The sequence below is a fragment of the Megalopta genalis genome, chromosome 6 (assembly GCF_051020955.1).
Source record: "Megalopta genalis isolate 19385.01 chromosome 6, iyMegGena1_principal, whole genome shotgun sequence".
Taxonomy (NCBI): Eukaryota; Metazoa; Arthropoda; class Insecta; order Hymenoptera; family Halictidae; genus Megalopta; species Megalopta genalis.
In genome coordinates, this window is record NC_135018.1 from 10854662 (window position 1) to 10872741 (window position 18080).

Consider the following 18080-nt stretch of genomic DNA (forward strand, 5'->3'; position numbering starts at 1 on the left):
ACAATGCTCCCATATGAAATCAGTATTCCAGTATTTTAAAGTTCCATAGAATTTAATTAGTCTCTTTTGACAATACATTTTTTTATTTTTTTGTATAATATTTGAGGAAATTTAATTATAATTTTTTGTCTAATTATTGAATGGGAAACTATAGAGAATCGTTTAGAAGCAGGATAAATGTACCTCCATACCTTTGTAACGGAAGTTAGCAAAAGAAGACAATGTTCAAAGTGTTAAGTTTTAAAAAGCTCCTTCCGGACGAACTTGAGAGAGGACCTAATAGTTTGCGCATTTCCAGTTCGTTTCTTTCCCCAGTTTCATAAAAGCAAGTAAACGAATGGTCACTCGGGCTTTGCTTTGGTTACTCCGCGTTTTATAACCGTCGAATTTTTGATCGAGAATTGATGAACGCTGCGGGGCACGCGGTTCAAGGACGTTTACAGCTTGCGACAGAGATTAATGACCAAGACGGGGAAAGGGTGAGGCGGGACGAGAGAAAGATAATTCCGCTAAATTTGGTCGTCACAATAGCGCGAGATTGGTCGAAAAAAAGCGCTCGCGACGCACCCGTAATTGACTATTCTAGTTCAAATGCAACCCGAAATGCGCATCCTGCCACACCCCATCCCGTGCCATCCATCTCTCTACCCTGCTAGAGTTACTGTAATTGAATCGTTCAAAAGGATTCTATTCTTTTGGTCGCGCAGAAGGGGTTGACGGCCGCATTTGATTTTGACCGCGAAACCCTTTTTGATCCAGGGGGATCAAAATGTCTGTACTCCCTCTTCGGCACGAGGGTTAACGCTACGATGGCAACGTGCAACGAATACACTACCAAGTAATTTAATTAATGATGTAGATGAGCAGGCGTATCGCTATTGCGAGAGCGTAAAGATACTGTGTTATACATGTTGTTCGATCTATTTTATCGTATTTATTAAAAATCTATATTATTTACAGTATTTTACTCAATTTTTCTATTAATTGAATTTGTCGTGCGATGCAATATGTAGCTTTATTGTATTGATAAGAAATCGTACTTTAAAGATTAAAGTACTTAAAGACTGGTGTAACGGACCCAGTTCTGACGACCTTGATCTTGAAATATGTTGTCGAAGACATTCTGAAACAACTTTTCCCTACACAAACCGCGCGGCGCACACTGCGACCGCCAATGGACAAAATTCAAAGAAGTCATTGCTTCATATTTATTCAAAACTACCTGTATGAAGTGTTAAAATATCTAGATAATCATAATTAGCAACAGAATGTTCAAAAAATTGAGCAGGAGATTAACATCAAATTAGCTCGCTGAGTGAATATTAGAGGCTCAACCAGCACGTTAATTCACACCGCAGCTTGTTTACAATGACTTATGAACAGAAGGCCATTTTACGATGTAATATTTATAGATTACAGGGATTATATGATTCTAATTAATTTATAGCAATTTTGTAATGCTCATGTGCGATATGTTAATTAACATAAAATGAAATAAATAGTTTCGATTTATTTTCGTAATAAGGTTTAAAAAAAAAACGGCTCAAAATATTTTGAAATTCTCATTTCTACAAATTTGTCAGATAATACATTCTGATATGACAAAAACTTTTTTGCGAAAAGAGTGCAATGGAAAAAAGACCAATGGAAAAAAAGAAGATCTGGGTTAGGTGAAGTTAGGCGAGATGCGGTACATCGTAAACGTAGTACAACGTAGCAAGTAGTCGAGCTCGCAAGTTTAATAATGATTTTTTTATGCTACATTTGAATGTGTAAACAACAATAAATAAATGTTTAAAAACTCTTTGCAGAAAAGAATCGTCTTTGAGCATTCTAGGGTTCGTTGTGATTATTATTGTGAAAAGTAACATTGACGTCAGGGTATCGAACAGAAATAGCATTGTATTGCCTAATCGTAGTGAATCGTGCGCAACGCTTTGATCCATCAACTTAGATACCGATCACGATATGGTGTACCGTTTGTGCACACGAGGCAACCTCGTGAACGTTGGAAAAAACCACTGTGTTGCGCAAACCGGAGAAGAGGGTTAAACGTACAGATTTGTACGAGGTGGGAGGTAACCATTTATGGTTTCTCCCGATAATACCCTTCTAGGGTTCTGGCCAAGGCGCGAAGACCCCTAGGTGCTCATCAGATAAGGAACGGTGAGTAGTCTAGGGGAACCTTCACGATTATCCTGGTCGACCGATTTAATTGCTTCCTTTTTCACGAAACCATCGCGTGATTGAGCATACTTTGTAACATCGTTGCGTTGAACTCACTGCTATTGGAATGCTCATAAAGGATTCGATCCTGCCGATTTTTCAGCGAAGAATCTTTCATGTTTTATAATGCGTTTATGTTTCGTAATTCGTTATGTGAGAATAATTTGTTTTCATGATTGCCTCGATTTTCGCACAATGTAATGAGTTTATTTGCAGCGATGTCTAGATTTTGATGCATTTCTTTCTTCAAAGATAATTCTTTTTAAGTGAATAATCCTTCACCTTTTATATATATACGAATCAAAAGAGTGTCAAGTTCGAAATGTAATAACAATTAGCACATTTTTTCAACAGTTAATGTTTATTGAGACATCTACGAGAAAACTTGATACACGAAATTTTTAATGGAAATGTTCTTATACATGATTGCTAATATACAACTAATTTCTACATAGTTGATATTTCTAACACATTTATTTGTGCAATACATTCAATTGAGGGATAGGACACGAAGAATTTTATTTAAAATATTAATAATTGGAAATAATATCTTTATTTGTCATTTATGTTATTAATTTTTATGTCTAGGGCAACAGAACCTGCTATTCTTGAGTTTCCTCAGATTTAGCCTTTCTCATATTTATAGCATCGAAAAAGCCAATTCTGATATTTGTATATCAAAATAACAAAGAACAAATGAATTCGCGTTTTTCTTTCTCGCTAGAGAAAATCGTCGTAAACTAATGTCCACCGTTCATAGACGTCAGGAGACCAGAAACATAGAGAGACCTGTCTTGCTCGAATTTCGCAGCGTAATGTTTGCGATTAAGAAAGTGAAACATGCGTCTGTAGATTTCAATAGGAAGCAAACTAAATCAATAAGTAACAGTTGCACAATATTCGTGCAAGTTTTTCTTTAATTATTTAGACCTTTCGCCATTTTTATTATAATTTATGCTCGGATTAAGAAATTTAATCAATCATTTTCTATGAAAGAGTAGCTGATCAGCTCGTTAGCTATATCGTTAAAATTCGTCATCTTAAATTTATGACCGCTACTATAGTTCTACTGAACAAAGTAGCATGAGGGAGAGAGAGAGAGAGAGAGAGAGAGAGAGAGAGAGAGAGAGAAGGAAAGAAAGAGAAAGAGAAAGATAGAGAGAGGGAGAGAGAGAAAGAGAGAGAAGGGGGGTGGATGCACTCAAGAAAGAGCTCAAAATGGGAGAATACAAATATTTTTGTCTTCAATATTTGTTAAGGTGGACTGTAGAATGTTGTTTCAGCGGAAGCACTTCCCGCCACTCGCTGTCGCACGCGTATTATTTTAATCGCGGCAGGAGAAACAGAAGCGAAAGGAAATTTATTTAACTTCGTTGTCAGCAAGTTCACAATCTCCCCGTGCACAGCGAACAAAATGGAGGCTTTATTTCGGGGGCCGAAGATACCAACATGATACGAATTCGCTGGCAAATACAGCATGCGTTCGGCATTCGCGCGTTTCACGAAGTGTCATAAAGAGACTGTTGTGCTTTTTCGAAATTCCCGCAGTTATTTTATCTGTACCGGGAAAGGTAAAGAACCGTCCATATTCGAATAGTAAAAGTTCCTGGATCCGTTATCTCCGGATGCCGTCCCGAGGGAGTCCACCGCAAACAAATACTCGTATCTTCGTTTACGTCGACTCGAAGATCGAACGGAGATCGCTGGTACACATGTTACGAAAGACCGTTAGTTTGTTTTCTGCCCGATTTCCTTCTTTCTGATGAGTAAGCCATGATTACGGGGGGACCGTGTTCTTTTCGAATCAAGAAACTCGCTCACGTTGCTTGAAAACCTGAACAAGTCTGCACCTGTTATTACCTTCGCGCTATTACGCGACGGCGTAAGAAACAATTAAGTCATCCCATAAGTAATACGGCTTTTTCTTATTGGATAACATGGGCAAAGATTGCATTACTCACGAGATGAGTAAGGTGTTATCCTCAATAGCCGTAGGCACGGCTATGTAAAATCACAATTCTACAATTTTTCTATCCAAAACTAATAGATATTCATTTCGAAAATGCATCGAATATTATAGTGGCAGTACTTGTACGAACAAGTAAAGGCTCGATTCGAAAAAATTGGATCATTTCGGAGCTGGGGAATCTATGCCAGCAAGTACAGCATTGTATTCTATAGATATTAGATTGCACGGCATGTGCAGCTGCTGTGTTTATTATTTCCCTTATACCGAGACAGCACCGTATACCTGAGTGCAAGGTAAAGTGGCAGTACGACGTGTAATGACCACGTAACCTACCTTGAAATATCGAAGGTGTTGCTGTATTTTTTAGGATGTGAAAGAGCTAATTCACCAACTTGTGACATTAAACGTTAAGCACGATAGCTGAATTCCAGTCGTCGCCGGGTTTCAATAAATCTGTCCTTATCGGATCAGATTGTGCAGTCATATCTCTCAAATACCAACCATTTTACTCCCTCGTTAAATGATTATTTTCTACAATGTTCATTAGAATTTGTTTCTTTAAATTACTGTCTTCGTATCCAACGTGTTGTGCTGCACATGTCTCCGTGCACTCAGGAAATGAATTCATTAAAAACAAGAACTTCCTCAGACCCTAAAGAAGAGAAACGAAACAAGAGCAAAAAGGAGAAGCAGGAAGAAAGTTCATTCTCGGAGGAGGAAAAAGATGAATGCCAGCATCTTTTGAAATGAGATATAGTCCGCTGATAGCGAGAGCTTTAGCCAGTATATTGCGTAGCAAAAATGAGATATAAATCCTGCAGTGATATGCAACAAAAGAATGTGTTTGTTCTTGAGACTTCCCCATGAAATATTCTTCCTTGCTTTGTTAAAGATTAATTGACATTTCGTTATTCCACGGCGTGCTGTGCGTTTGTAATGGATATCTGATTTTGTTCTGTCAAACCAAGAGTGGGGACGAATATTTTACTTATCCTCCAATCATTTTGAAATTGCCTGAGTTTAGCAAGAGTTGATACATATTTAAATGAGTACAACATTATGCAAGGATCAGATATATTTTCATTGATTATTTAATCTTTAGTATCAATTGAGTCTAATTTTGCTCAGTATTTTTTGATGCGATTATTAAAAGGATAATTCGAGCAGCTAATTTCTCGTAATCTTTTACAGTACATACCTATGAACATTGTCAGTAGTTTCTCTGTTTCTCGCTTGTTACCACTTGCTACCTGAAAGTATTGAAAAGAAAAATCTTCCATCAAATAATTATTTCCGATAAAATAGAAATATTATACCATAAGTCGCACCGATTTTTTTTGTACAGATCGAAAATATATGCTATAAACGTTACATAAATGTGAATCAAAAGTGCTATCAAGACCTGCTCTGATCTTAAGAGATCAACAAAGGAGGAAGGAAAAGCGAGGGAAAGAGAATGACAAACCATCTTTACGTGAAATTAAATTACAGAACGTAAGCGATAGTAAATAAATAAATAAATAATAAAATAAGTCAGCAAAAAGAGTCAGCAAAAAACAAAATTCAGTACCCTTATTATTTTTTCCTTTTTGTTGACCTTTCAAGCTGAGACCAAACCATGGTAACACTTTTAATTTACATTTTTGCGATCTTTGTAACATACACTTTCGATTTATATAAAAAAGAGCGGTGCGATTTTGTCATCAGTTAAATAGTGTTCTTTGTGAGAGGCTCGATTACAGTCAACGCGATCCTGGCAAGACTCGATCAACGTTGCTTATTAAAAGCGAATTCAAAACAATCCGCTCGAACTCGAATAAACTGTTTGAACAAAAAATGTTCGAACACACCTATTATTATATTCGGTGGAAGTCGACGTGATTAGAAAGGAGACACGGTTAGAAAGCTGCGTTATAGAGATGCGCGGGCCCTGTGTTCGCGATGAATATGCGATATTACCGTGTCCCGAGTGCGCATTCGTACACACGCGTACGAGCTACCGAACTCCCCCGGTTCGCTCTCACGAGCACCTCCGAGAACGGGAGTATGGGAAAAAAAGGAGGAAGACCGCAGAGAAGGAAGCTCCCCGAGGGTTGAAAGGAGACATTCACTGCCACCGGCGATGAATCCAATGAGAACTGAAAACCGCGCGCTAGTGCGTGTCTGTAAACGTGTGAAGGATTAATAATTTCACCAGATAGAGCGAGCCCTTATTGCCGTTGGCGAGGAATGCGAGCTGCCCCGATCAAATTTTGGTAAATAATTATACGATCGTTCCGTAAACGCGATCGAACTACAAAGGAAAAGGGAACGTGGCTGGTCAATTGAAAACGTAGCGACTCCGTAGTGTGCGTACTATTTTTTGGCGCCAACATATTTCTGAAATTGATGACTGTCATTAACCTCTTGACATACCATTTTCTTCGTAGTTACTGTGATTAGAAATTTTTCGATTGCAATCATTTCATAGAAAGGAAAGAAAATTGATGCTTATTGTGTGCCCGAATTTACTTGAATGCTTAAATATTCATAAAAAGAGATTAGAATTTTATTCCAGTTTTAAAAGAAAGAATAACATTTACACTCAATTAGTAATTACTAGAAATTTTCATGACGAGTCGGACTCGTCAAAGTACGGCAAGGGGTTAATTGAGTTGGTAACGTTTCGGTCATGCAATTGTTCATTTCGAATACTTGTACTATACTTCCAGGCAAAACGTAATATTTACACGCGGAGTGTTCGTGAATCTTGAAAGGTTTTCTATTGCAGTTGACCTTGTGTGATCTTCATAATGTAGGTCATTGTAGATTGTTTCAAACGATCTACCAGAACATAAATGAAAGAGCATGTTTAAGAATGTACTTATAACCTTGCAAAGAAACTAATCTTACAGCTACCATGTGCCTCTTGGGACAGTGGGTGTAACATTATCTTGAGGATTCTTCCCATAAAGACAACAGAAATATTTAGGTGATCGTATTTAAATGATTCCACCGTGTATAATTATTAAGAATATCATTCCCTTAGTTTATTTTCGGCAACAATTACAATGAAACAATTTGTAATACCCGTAATAATTGTATAAATATGTACGTAGATCCATGTCTAGTACATATTTTTCATCGAAAAAGATAGTACGTATCTCTTGAACGTGAGAAAAATTGTCCTAATGGTTTGGAAAACTACATTTCCTTAGTTTGGAAAGAATCGTAATAATCGTGCTCGAAAGATGTGTTTAATACTGGATGAGCAACCATTAAAAGCAACCATTTTGTTTTGCTTGATAAAAATAATAAAAATGTGTTTATTTAGATTTTTTACGATTTTTATCATATTATATACATGTTATAAGAAACAAAATTAAATTAATTCTCCGTAAATTTAACAAATTTGAAACCCGTCATTTCGTCAAGCCCTGTGAAGCTAATCCTAATCGTGTCTATTGACCATTTCGCTGTTTTCGTAGAAACAAATTCTTTCTTCTAATTTCACTATCCACTGCCATTTTGAAAAACAAGAAACAAAATTGAATCGTTGAGTAAAAGTTTCCACAGTCTGATTGAATGGCTTAAGAATCCCAAAACGAGAGAATGGAGCTCGTATCCGTACACTATGGACCGTGCAGAATGAGCGCCAGTACTTGCAGAGAAATGAAAAGTGCTGCTTCCTCTGGAGAAAGATAAAAAATCCAAATAATACGGAACAAATTCTTTGATGCTCTGTTAAAACGCGCGGTATTTTATGCTTGCATACGGCGATCCTTTTACTCTGTCCGCGAACCTTCTCTTTTGAATGATAGTGAAAGTGGAGGTGACGCTCTGCGAGGAGGAATAATAGTGAAAACGAAACTGCGAAAGGGCTCGTTGTGAATCGAAAGTAAAGCATAATTATCTGATGGGAACATTATTTATTTGACATTGTTTCTCAACTCTTATTTACTTCAATAAATGTTTCTTATTTTGGCAATACTAAAATTGTCTGATAATGAAACGAAGATTAGCGCAAGAAGGAAAATTTTTGTACGAATCTATATTTCTTTTCGGAAAAGTGATAATTAGACTGCGAATATTTATGCAAAATAAAAATTTATCGAATTCACTGGAAGAGACAGAAGCCACTTAGGAATTGTCTTCGTTTTGTAATAATTCTAGGAGATTTTTTTTACTTTCTTACTATTTTAAATTGCAGTCGCTTATTTTCATCATAATGAATGCATAAAATCTGCAGTTTCGTGGTAATTAAAAAAATTTTGAGTGAAAGATGTTCATCAAATCTTATTTTCTGAGTTGCTAATAATATTTTGTACATTAATTATCAAAATACCTTAAACGGTATTTTTTAAATTTGTTTAGAGCAGATATAGTTGTAAGTAAATATTTATTTGTCCACAACACATATAGCAAATACCTATATATTTTGTTAAAACAAGACAATGAAATAATAATTAAAAAGTCGTTTCGAATGAGCGTACACAGCTAACGTAGACTCAATTAATGGAATGAAAAAATCCACTAAATTGTACAACTTGCTACATTCTACTTACTGTGGAGTACATTATTCACCGGCGTAAGTGTTGGAATAACCAGCATAAGAATAATGATACGTAGCATTGATACTCCATAAAACACAAAAGAGGTCGTAGAAATTCTCAAATGAGCAAGCTTTTAATAGGATAGATTTATATATATAATACATCGAAGTTCTCGTTACTAACCACGAGTAATTGACGGTGGTATTAAGCACACACAGTGAAATGTGTGTGATGAAATCGCCTCCAAATAAACGTTCCATAAATGTAATACCGTGTTTAGCTTTCATTAAAAAAAAAACTGGTACAAAATATCCTGTTAAGAATCTCGGTTTCCGCATAAGTAAATACAGAAAGTATAACGCTCTCCGAGTAGAATGTATAATTTATAGTGAAAACTAGGAAAACAATAATCAGCTTTCAAAAATTTCACAAACGTTAGTCGACGTTTTTTTCGAAAGTAGTTTAAACCATTTCACTTGTTCAAAAAAACAGTTCAATTGAAAGGTATAAATCTAACATTATTTATTAATTGCTTGATTTTTATGATATTCAAAATTACGGATTGTCATTTGTTAAGGTGTGTTAGTTTTTTCAATTAGTTTATTACCAATCAGAGATTAATTATTAGTTATGTTACACAGACAATATTTCATTTTAAAAATGATTTATGCTGTTTTCGTGTTGAATTTACATTATGAAAGCAAGTCAAGGTACATAAAGAACTAATATGTTAATTTCAATTGTATATCTTTCAGAAGAGTGCTGTACAGTTATTTGCAAAATTGAGATTTCATTATAGATCAGTTTCTAATTTATTGGTAAAGGTTACTGACTTTTCAGCTATTAACAGCCGTAAAAAAATATAGCAGACATCTTTATAGATTCTATTCATATACAACAGATGGTAGAAATTTGAATCTAATTACGTTTTGATACGCTCAGCGTAGTATGAGGTTGCTTCATTTAATAATATAGTAGAGCCCTCCATATACGAAGTAATTGGGAAACTTAAGCGAATAATAGAACACCCGGCTGTGCTAACCCTAACCTTCATATTAATAATTGAAAAATCTTAAGAAAATATTGAATTCTTCAATGACAATCAAATTTAATCCTACTTCATGTCATTAACGTACGCTATTTTGTTAAATATACTAAATCTATATGAATCCTTGATGAAACATGAACTCTGATATTGATCTGAAAATTCTAAAATGCATTCACTCTGAAGCGAATACTTATTAGAATCCACAAACGGCAGACATAAACTGACTATGATAATCAGACTAAATCATAGCTATCCGATGACGATAACCATGATATTACGAGCTTATCCTGCAACAATTAATTAAACCCTCGAATAGCGGGACTTCGGATCATTTTGGCCTACGGTTACAAACGTTTTAGCTAAATTCCAATTTCCCAGCGACCAGCTTATGCCATTAGTGGGTATCAAATAGTAAAAAGATCAAAAGAATTTAAAAATGTCAGTGTATTATTTTCAATCTCTTAAAACGATTAAAGAAAGTACGACCTTCCTATCTAGCGTTTCTATATATTTCAATCGATGTAGTGAATTTTTATTTTGCATAAAAATCCGCAGTCTAGTTATCAGCTACTTATATCGGATCCAATGAGAAAATCAATATTAATCTTGTACGAATAACCTGATACTTCTGAATTAGTTTTACAGTTTGCTATACAAAAATACACAATTACATCCCCTAAAATTTTATGATTTTATAAATACATCAAGAATACACGTCCGATTAAATTAAGATATCGGTAAAGTCAATGAACCAAGAAATCAACAGACCGCGAGTCTTTACGCAAAATAAAAATTCGCTATCCCAGAGTACAGTTTACGAGTACCTTCCTTATGTGTAACAATTTTTGTAAGTCGTATAAAACCAATTCTTTGAATTGGCAGTTATGCATTTTCGTCGTAAACCTATATAGAGAGAATCCGCACACTAATAATCAATTCAGGGATCGAGTGTCCGTCGAAAGACTCGTGACTGACTTTTTCCGGTGGCCTTAAATCCTCGCTCTTTGTTGGCGGCATTCCGATCGACGCATCGCAATGAAATTCGTTAGAGCACAATTGAAGGATAAGTCGCGCAAACAGGAATACGAGTGACACGGTACAAGTTTACAAGCGGCTAAGCCGACGCGCGTTTTGCACAGCGTGTTCCCTGATTCCCTCCACCTCTCGGCCGCTCATAAGCCGTGGCCTGGAGGTGGCTGCGGAGGTGGAGGCGGCGTGCACGGATAAGTGGGAAAGAGAAAAGAGGATGATGTGGGAGATCGAGAGAAGGGAGCGACTGCCACTGGCGATGCATTGAGCAGCCACTAAAACAGTCCTACGGCACTTCGATCCGTTGTCAGATCGCGTAGCGCGTGCCGATCGAGCGGACTGCTGCTCGGTCATCGATCGTCGCTCGTAGATCACGGATCGACGGGCCGGGTACCGCGTGCCGATCCTCGATCATTCGGGAACCGCGCGCGCGCGCGCGCCGATGCCTATCTCTGTGAAAAAATCCACCGGTTGAAAACCGCTGCTGCAGACAAGTGAATTCATCGGATTGTCAGCATTTTTGGTCTGTGCGAACGAAGCGTCCAGTGTCAAGGGTCGGGAAAATAGTGGCGCGATCTTCTAACAGAGATCGATCGCATCTGGTGAATAGGTGATCACGGCGAATTTGTTTCTCAGTGATACCATGCGTAATCGTGAGCCAGCATCGGCGTAAAGAAAAGTAAGCTGCGATAGCGGTCGTGACGAGTGAAGTTATTGTTTACGTATCTGAAAGAGAGCGAGCGTTGGCGAGACGGTTCGCCAGCTGGCAAACAACTTTATCTGCTGGTAATTGTTAGAACGACAAGTAATTAGTATTAGCAGATGTAGCGTACTGGGTTAATCTTCCCGAAGACGTGCTATCTAGCCGAACAGAGTCTGTTCAACAGACTCGGATCCCCCGCCGCCAGCCGGAAAAATCGGATTTCACGCGGCCGGCCGCAACGAGTCACTTGGCACGCGGCAATTACCGCATCGCTAACGGTAATTGTTCTCGGCCTGTCCGCGTGTTCATTTGCAGTGTGTAAAATAACATGTACGCCACGAACCGACGCACCGCGCCGGCCGTGCGCTTTCTAACGACCGCAGACTATTAATCCGTTTTTTTTTATTGCGAGTTCTTATCGCAGTTCGACGGGAATTATCGGGCCAGCGGATGAGGTTGTTGTGTCGGCTCGAGCGAACGGACGTCGACGCGTTGCGCCGCGACCAAGGAAATCAGTGTAAATAACCGCGAAATCTCGACCGAGCTAAGGTGTCGCCTCGACTTGATGACAAAGGGCTCTTCATGTACAATAGGGACGGAAACACGCCGCTCCGATGATGGGCTTCCGAGAACGACGCCGCTAAAAATCTTGAGAGCCGTGCGTATCGCACTTTCATATCGGCCAGGACAAGTGGTGCGTTTCTTGCGGACTTCCGCGCAAGCTGCAACCAAGATGTGTTGCTATCGAGTCTGTTGGGCTAGAAAAGACGCGCGGGGAAAAACAGATTTAAACGGCTGCGCCGTGTCACGTTGTTTGTAGATAGTAGTCAGTGTTTGTATTCGACCCCCGCCACCGACATCTGTCCTTCTTGTTCCAATATCTCGTAGTCGGCACTGAATTTGTCGATTACGAAAACGCAAGTTCGTTTTATCAATTTCTGATGGATTTCAATGTCTTTTTCATAGAGGTTCGTCAACTACCAGAGTGACGAAATTATATATTAATTGATTGTAGAAATTAACAATAGAAGTTGCACACTTTGAAGATAACAGGTTTGATCAAAGACGTTGTTTCCTTTCTATGAAATATGAAATATTTAGTATTTCCTTTCACTATTTTTCTGTGATAGCGATCACCCTTTCATATCAGGAAATCAACACTGTTGGCTGAATTTGCAATATCATAGTTCAATGACGTGAAAAGAATGATGCGTTCTTATAAGTTGGAATTTTTCAAAGCATCGTTCCTTCGGAAATACGCACGAATCGTTTCCATTCAATTGAAATTGTACCCCACTTGAGATTGCACAGTGAGATTAATTTAAAACACCAAATTTCGTCACTGCTTCTAACGGTACTGTTCAATTGGTATTGATAGCTTGGAAACGAAAGGTTTCCACGACATACGATCTTTTTCTCTCGGAAAACAATAAGTGGATAAACTTCCAAGTGCCATGACAACGACAATATTACATTATAAAATAACACAAATAGATAGAAATTAGTATTTATATTGTTTCCTCAACTTTAACTTAACTCGACGAGTTCCCTCGATCTAGTGTCGTTATTTTGTTATTTTTGCTGTAATGTCGGCTTCGATCAAGAAATTCATTCGATCAGTGCCTGCGAAAGGCTTTTTATGATCCCAACAATTTTAAAATAAAGAATGCCGAGCCGGTCATTGTAATCGGCACGGTAAGTTTAGCGTTAAAACGTTACGACAACCTTCCCTCTTGCTTTTTAGCTAGTATCGTTTTCGTAGACAGCAGATGCCATGTCTTAGATGTGTTTATTGAATCCTATATCCTTACCGGAGGATCTCGTAAACGCGACTTCATGGTTATCCCCGGGAAAGTGGTAGGAAAAGGTTCTAGGCTCTAGTGTCATCGCGTGCTTCCCGAGTGAACTGTTCTCAACCGTTCTCGGCTGATCCCAGCAGACTGTAACGACTGGCCACTAGACTCCGAAGCGCAGAAAAAGGAACGCGAGAATAAGAAAGTTCCTTCCGTGTCCGCGATCGCTCGGTCGGCTGCGCCGATGTCGGGGAACTACATCAGGGGAGTTAATCGATCGCAAACGATAACGGGATCTTGATGTATCTTGGGACGTGTAATCGCGGGGACGTGATTCGGCGAAACGCGTAACGAGGGGATCCTGGACACTGGTCTCGTTGAACGGTAAACCTACCCCCTAGATTATGCTCCAATAACGAGCCCGGTTGCGAAACACGCTCAAAGAACCACCAGCAAAAACTGATGCAACGTGATTCTCAAAGGGGACGCCTGATTGTACGACATCTTGGCTACCAAGCCGTTGACGTCTTCGCGAGATTTCTATCGGTGAACGTTGCAACCCGCAGACAGGTTGTTCGGCCGATTCGATGCTTTTCTTTCGCGTTCGCTGATATCGTGAAGATGCTTTTGTGGGAAACAAGTAAATTCATTTATTCGCGCACGTGTAGTAAGAATCGCGTCGAATCCGCAGAAATCTGATCATGATATTTTTGCTCGATATGAACACGTTTTCGCGACTGCGCGCATCGAAGCTAGTTTTTCATTGATAATTTAGTGGATGAACCTTGTTGCGATTTGCTTGTTCAGTTAAACTATACGATAGTAATACATTCAAAAATGAACTGTTATGTAAAACATGTCTGTGACCTTCGAGAGGATACGAAGGCCTACGGAGGGGAACATCGAGAGGCAGCAAGGTTCATGTTCAATTTTATTTCCCTAAACGACCTCTGGCAAACAGAGAAAAGAATACTACAATTGTAATCGAAGAAACGAGGCGAATGAAATATAATTTAGTAGACTTAGTAGATTCTTTTTCAATCAAATGTTTTCGTCTACTTGTATAGGCCTCTCGAAAGAAGGTGCTTCATGAAGTAATTCCTATTTCAGTGTTCCTGGAACGTTGGCCTGTACTTGTAATTTACTCGGAAGTGAAATGTTGGTAACAGAAAGATGGTATCTTGTTATGACTGAGAACAATCAAAAATAATTCATGTTTTTAAGTTCTCTTTGAAATCTTCACGACAAATCTGTGATAACACCTTCTTTCATAGAACTTTGATATCACATTTTCTAGTAGCTTTTCTAGAATAATCTCCTTCTTAATGAGTGAAAGTATCGAAATTTCACTTTTGAAGTGACATCCATTATTTCAACGCAAAGAGCTTACCGTTGTCATTGAACTCTTAGTGACTATGATAGGGAAACGATTAGTATGCTAGTATGTAGAAAGTTCACGAAACACCGAAGAGACTGTAAAGGTAATTTAAAAACTAAAATTTTACTATTTTTACTTGTTCCTTGATGAATGAGTCTCTCTCAAGGCTCTGTTGCAAATGTGTACTAGCAATAAAACAGTGAAGCTGTTACTAAAAACTGTTATAAAATACATAAAACTATTAACATTTTATCTGCCTCTAGTTTTCTAATAGTCTTTCTCGAATCGAACGTCAACGGTTGAGAATTTCTTGGAAAGTTTTCCAAAAGCGACAATAACTTCATCCATGATCCAACTGTCTACTTGAAATTTAATGTCACAATTTCTTTCGGAAGTGTTATTGAAAAGAAAGCTGTCTAGAGCTTGCCTTTTAGAACAATGAAGCTCGTAGCTCGTGCAAGCGTTTCAGCTGAAAAATATTAAAATGGTGATCATATCGAAAAAACGTCGGGAAGTTGAATCGTGCATTTCAAATGACGGTGGAGAAAGGAATTTTTTGTCTGTGTACAGATTTCCACTGACATTGAAACCGATCCCAGTGATTAGTTTGAAGCGTAGCCTGTGGAAATTCCTTTTACGCGAGCACTGCGAAACGGAAAGAGAACTTAATTATCGTGCCCTTTCAAAGTTATTAGTATTTGTGAGTATTTATACCTTCCGTGCAATTAAACTGTATTCTTCATCGGAGCTTTCATCCCAAAACATATTCCTTTGGGCTCCAGTTTCTTTCGAAAAAGAATGCATGAAGAATGAGGCTCTAAAGTGGATCGTTTCTTGAATACGAGAAAAATTAGACCCGCATAAATTGGCATACATTAGCTTTCCGATGCCGTAATTCAGTCGCTGAAAACGTTTCGAACTTCGTTGTCAATGCCTGCGGAATATTTACATTACTATTTATTCATTTATTTGATCATAATCCTTGCATTTCGGCTTACAATGACTTCCGGTTTACTAAATACGTAATACATCTTATTAACTTAACATCACGTATTACCTAGTTCAACGAACGTAACAATTTATTTTATCATATAATAATAATGATAAATAAAACTTTTCGAATTTCCATTCTCGATGTCTGCGAAGTATAAGAATTATTACATGACCGACTGCAACGAATGAAATTTTAATACCAGAACTCGCTAACGGAGAAGGTGGAGAGTCGAAGGTCTTTTATTGAAATTCAGTCACTGGCCCGAGGAAATTGGGAAGGAGTTGCAGGATATATAACGTGGTTTACAGAAGGCTAAGTTGTGCGTAGATTAAACTTGGACGAAGTTATCACTGTTCACCGTAAATATACGGTACATTGTAAATTGAGAGTACCTGCTTATGGGGAAGGTAATTAGCGTGAAATTTTATGAGATATTTCCTCCGGCGGAATTGAATTTCCAGAGTGCTCGCGATTTATGAATTTTCATTGTTCCCTCACCGTGGACACGTATCACTGCTTGTCAAATGCTAATTACTCGGATAATTGTTAATTCGTTTTGCATTAAGCGACACTAATTTCATAGAAAATATAATTTCAACAGTTCTGAATTAATTGAAATTATCTGTCTGGTTATTTCACAACACTGATCCGTGGCTTCGGCGAATTAATTTCTTATTTTGTTTATTCGATAATCTGCGTTCAAATGTATTTACAAAAATAAACGGATAGAGGAAATCGGTCAAACGTAAACAATGGTTTTCGATCGTTTACGAACGGACCGGTTAAAAAAAAAGAGAGATTCGTGACCTGAGTAAACAGCCGGATGAAATGGAATCGAGATGGTGTATTTTGACGATGGAAATTAGTTTACGTTACAAATATACTGTCAAAACATGCAAGCACATGCCGCACCGTTGCATTCATGCACCGTGGAGAGAATCAAATAGAGTAGTTTATCATCATACCTGCCGCTATATCAATGTCAGCTTCCATACAACTTAACATTTCTTTTAACTCGCACATTGTTATATTATATTTTATTTTTAAAAATTTAGGACACTTTTAACACATTGTCTGCGTATCACAGATCGAGCTTCACTCGATCACTCACGTCTAACGGGGGAAAATCAATGAATTTTGAAAAAATCCGCTTTTTAAAAAACATTTAATATTTGCAAAACTGAAAATAAGCTGTTGATAATATGTATGTAATGAGGATTTTTGGGATTTCACAGAGGGATTCTTTCAAATATATAACGAAATTAAACAAAAAACTAATTTTTTTAAATAGATCTTCCACATCTAATATTCTGCATCTACGTACGTTGCGTATAAAAAGAAATTATTCTAACGTACGTGATGCAATCTTCAGCCGTGTAATTTTTATTCAGAACTCTTTTCCGTGCAGCTAACAGTGTATGAACTTTTTTACATATTTAACACTAGGTTTACGAAGCACTACAAGCAGCTATTCTACACTTCTTCATAAAAATAACAAGCATACATTTATTCATGTTTTTAACCATTTTTATTATGATATAAATATGTATGTCAAATGAGACCGAGTTATTTCTATAATTTCGATAATCATAAATTAAAAGGTTTGGTTCGCGTCATTTTGACGCGTCCCGTAAACCTAGCGTTAATGTTTGCTATATTTTCGTGAACGTTTTCGATCTGTAATCTTTACAGTCTAATGCTTTGATTTAAATTTAATTTTACGTTTATATACAACGTCTATATGTTCTAATAGTTTGCAGGTTTGTATTTGAAGGTTTTTGAAGCAATCGATAATGTAATTAACAGCGTTCCTTGCAACAAAAGAATTTGCGGCTGTCAGTTTTCCTTCTAGGTACGAACTTCGTTATTGCGAGCACGCCGGAGACGGCCGTAAAGCTTTGAGAAGCTATCGTGTCTTCGAAATCGATTAAATATCAATTATAAGTTTGGAGCGTCTTCTGCAGCAAGAGTCGATCGTTTTTCCTGCGCACTCGCATTATTACGTACTCAAGTAGCAATATACTATAAAATGTGTGTCATCGCATTCCATTAATCAACCGCCGCAGCCTAACTAAACGAGTCTTGTACATTCATGCGAGCATCAAGTCCCATCGAATTAAGTGATCCGTGTATAGTACATACTGTGTACAATTCCTAGCAAAGTGCCTTACTCTATTTTTGATACTATACCCTAATTGTGTATCATTGTTCTAATTTTGTCAAGCGTGCTTCTAGAGTAGATGAAATTATTTGTCGGATATCGAAAATTGAGGATGTGTTTTGAGTATATTACAAAAATGTCGGGCTGTCAACTTAAACTACCATAATTAACTCACACGGCTATATGTATATAATAGCTACATTTGGAAAGCAAATGAACAAAATAGTGCACAATAAGGTGTGAAGCC

The 18080-nt window shown here is 37.6% G+C and overlaps 1 protein-coding gene across 9 annotated transcripts in view; it reads left to right on the forward strand.

The window, feature by feature from the left end:
• LOC117227300 (Rap GTPase activating protein 1) overlaps positions 1 to 18080 on the forward strand; it is a 233194-nt gene that overhangs the window by 22594 nt on the left and 192520 nt on the right. For 3 of the 9 annotated variants that reach the window (XM_076522818.1, XM_076522815.1, XM_076522816.1), the window contains exon 1: positions 11076 to 11483. The exons of 2 other annotated variants lie outside the window; for them this stretch is intronic. The gene's annotated coding sequence lies outside the window, so the exon portion shown is untranslated. 4 more of the 9 variants (XM_076522812.1, XM_076522814.1, XM_076522819.1 and 1 more) reach the window with 4 other exon arrangements.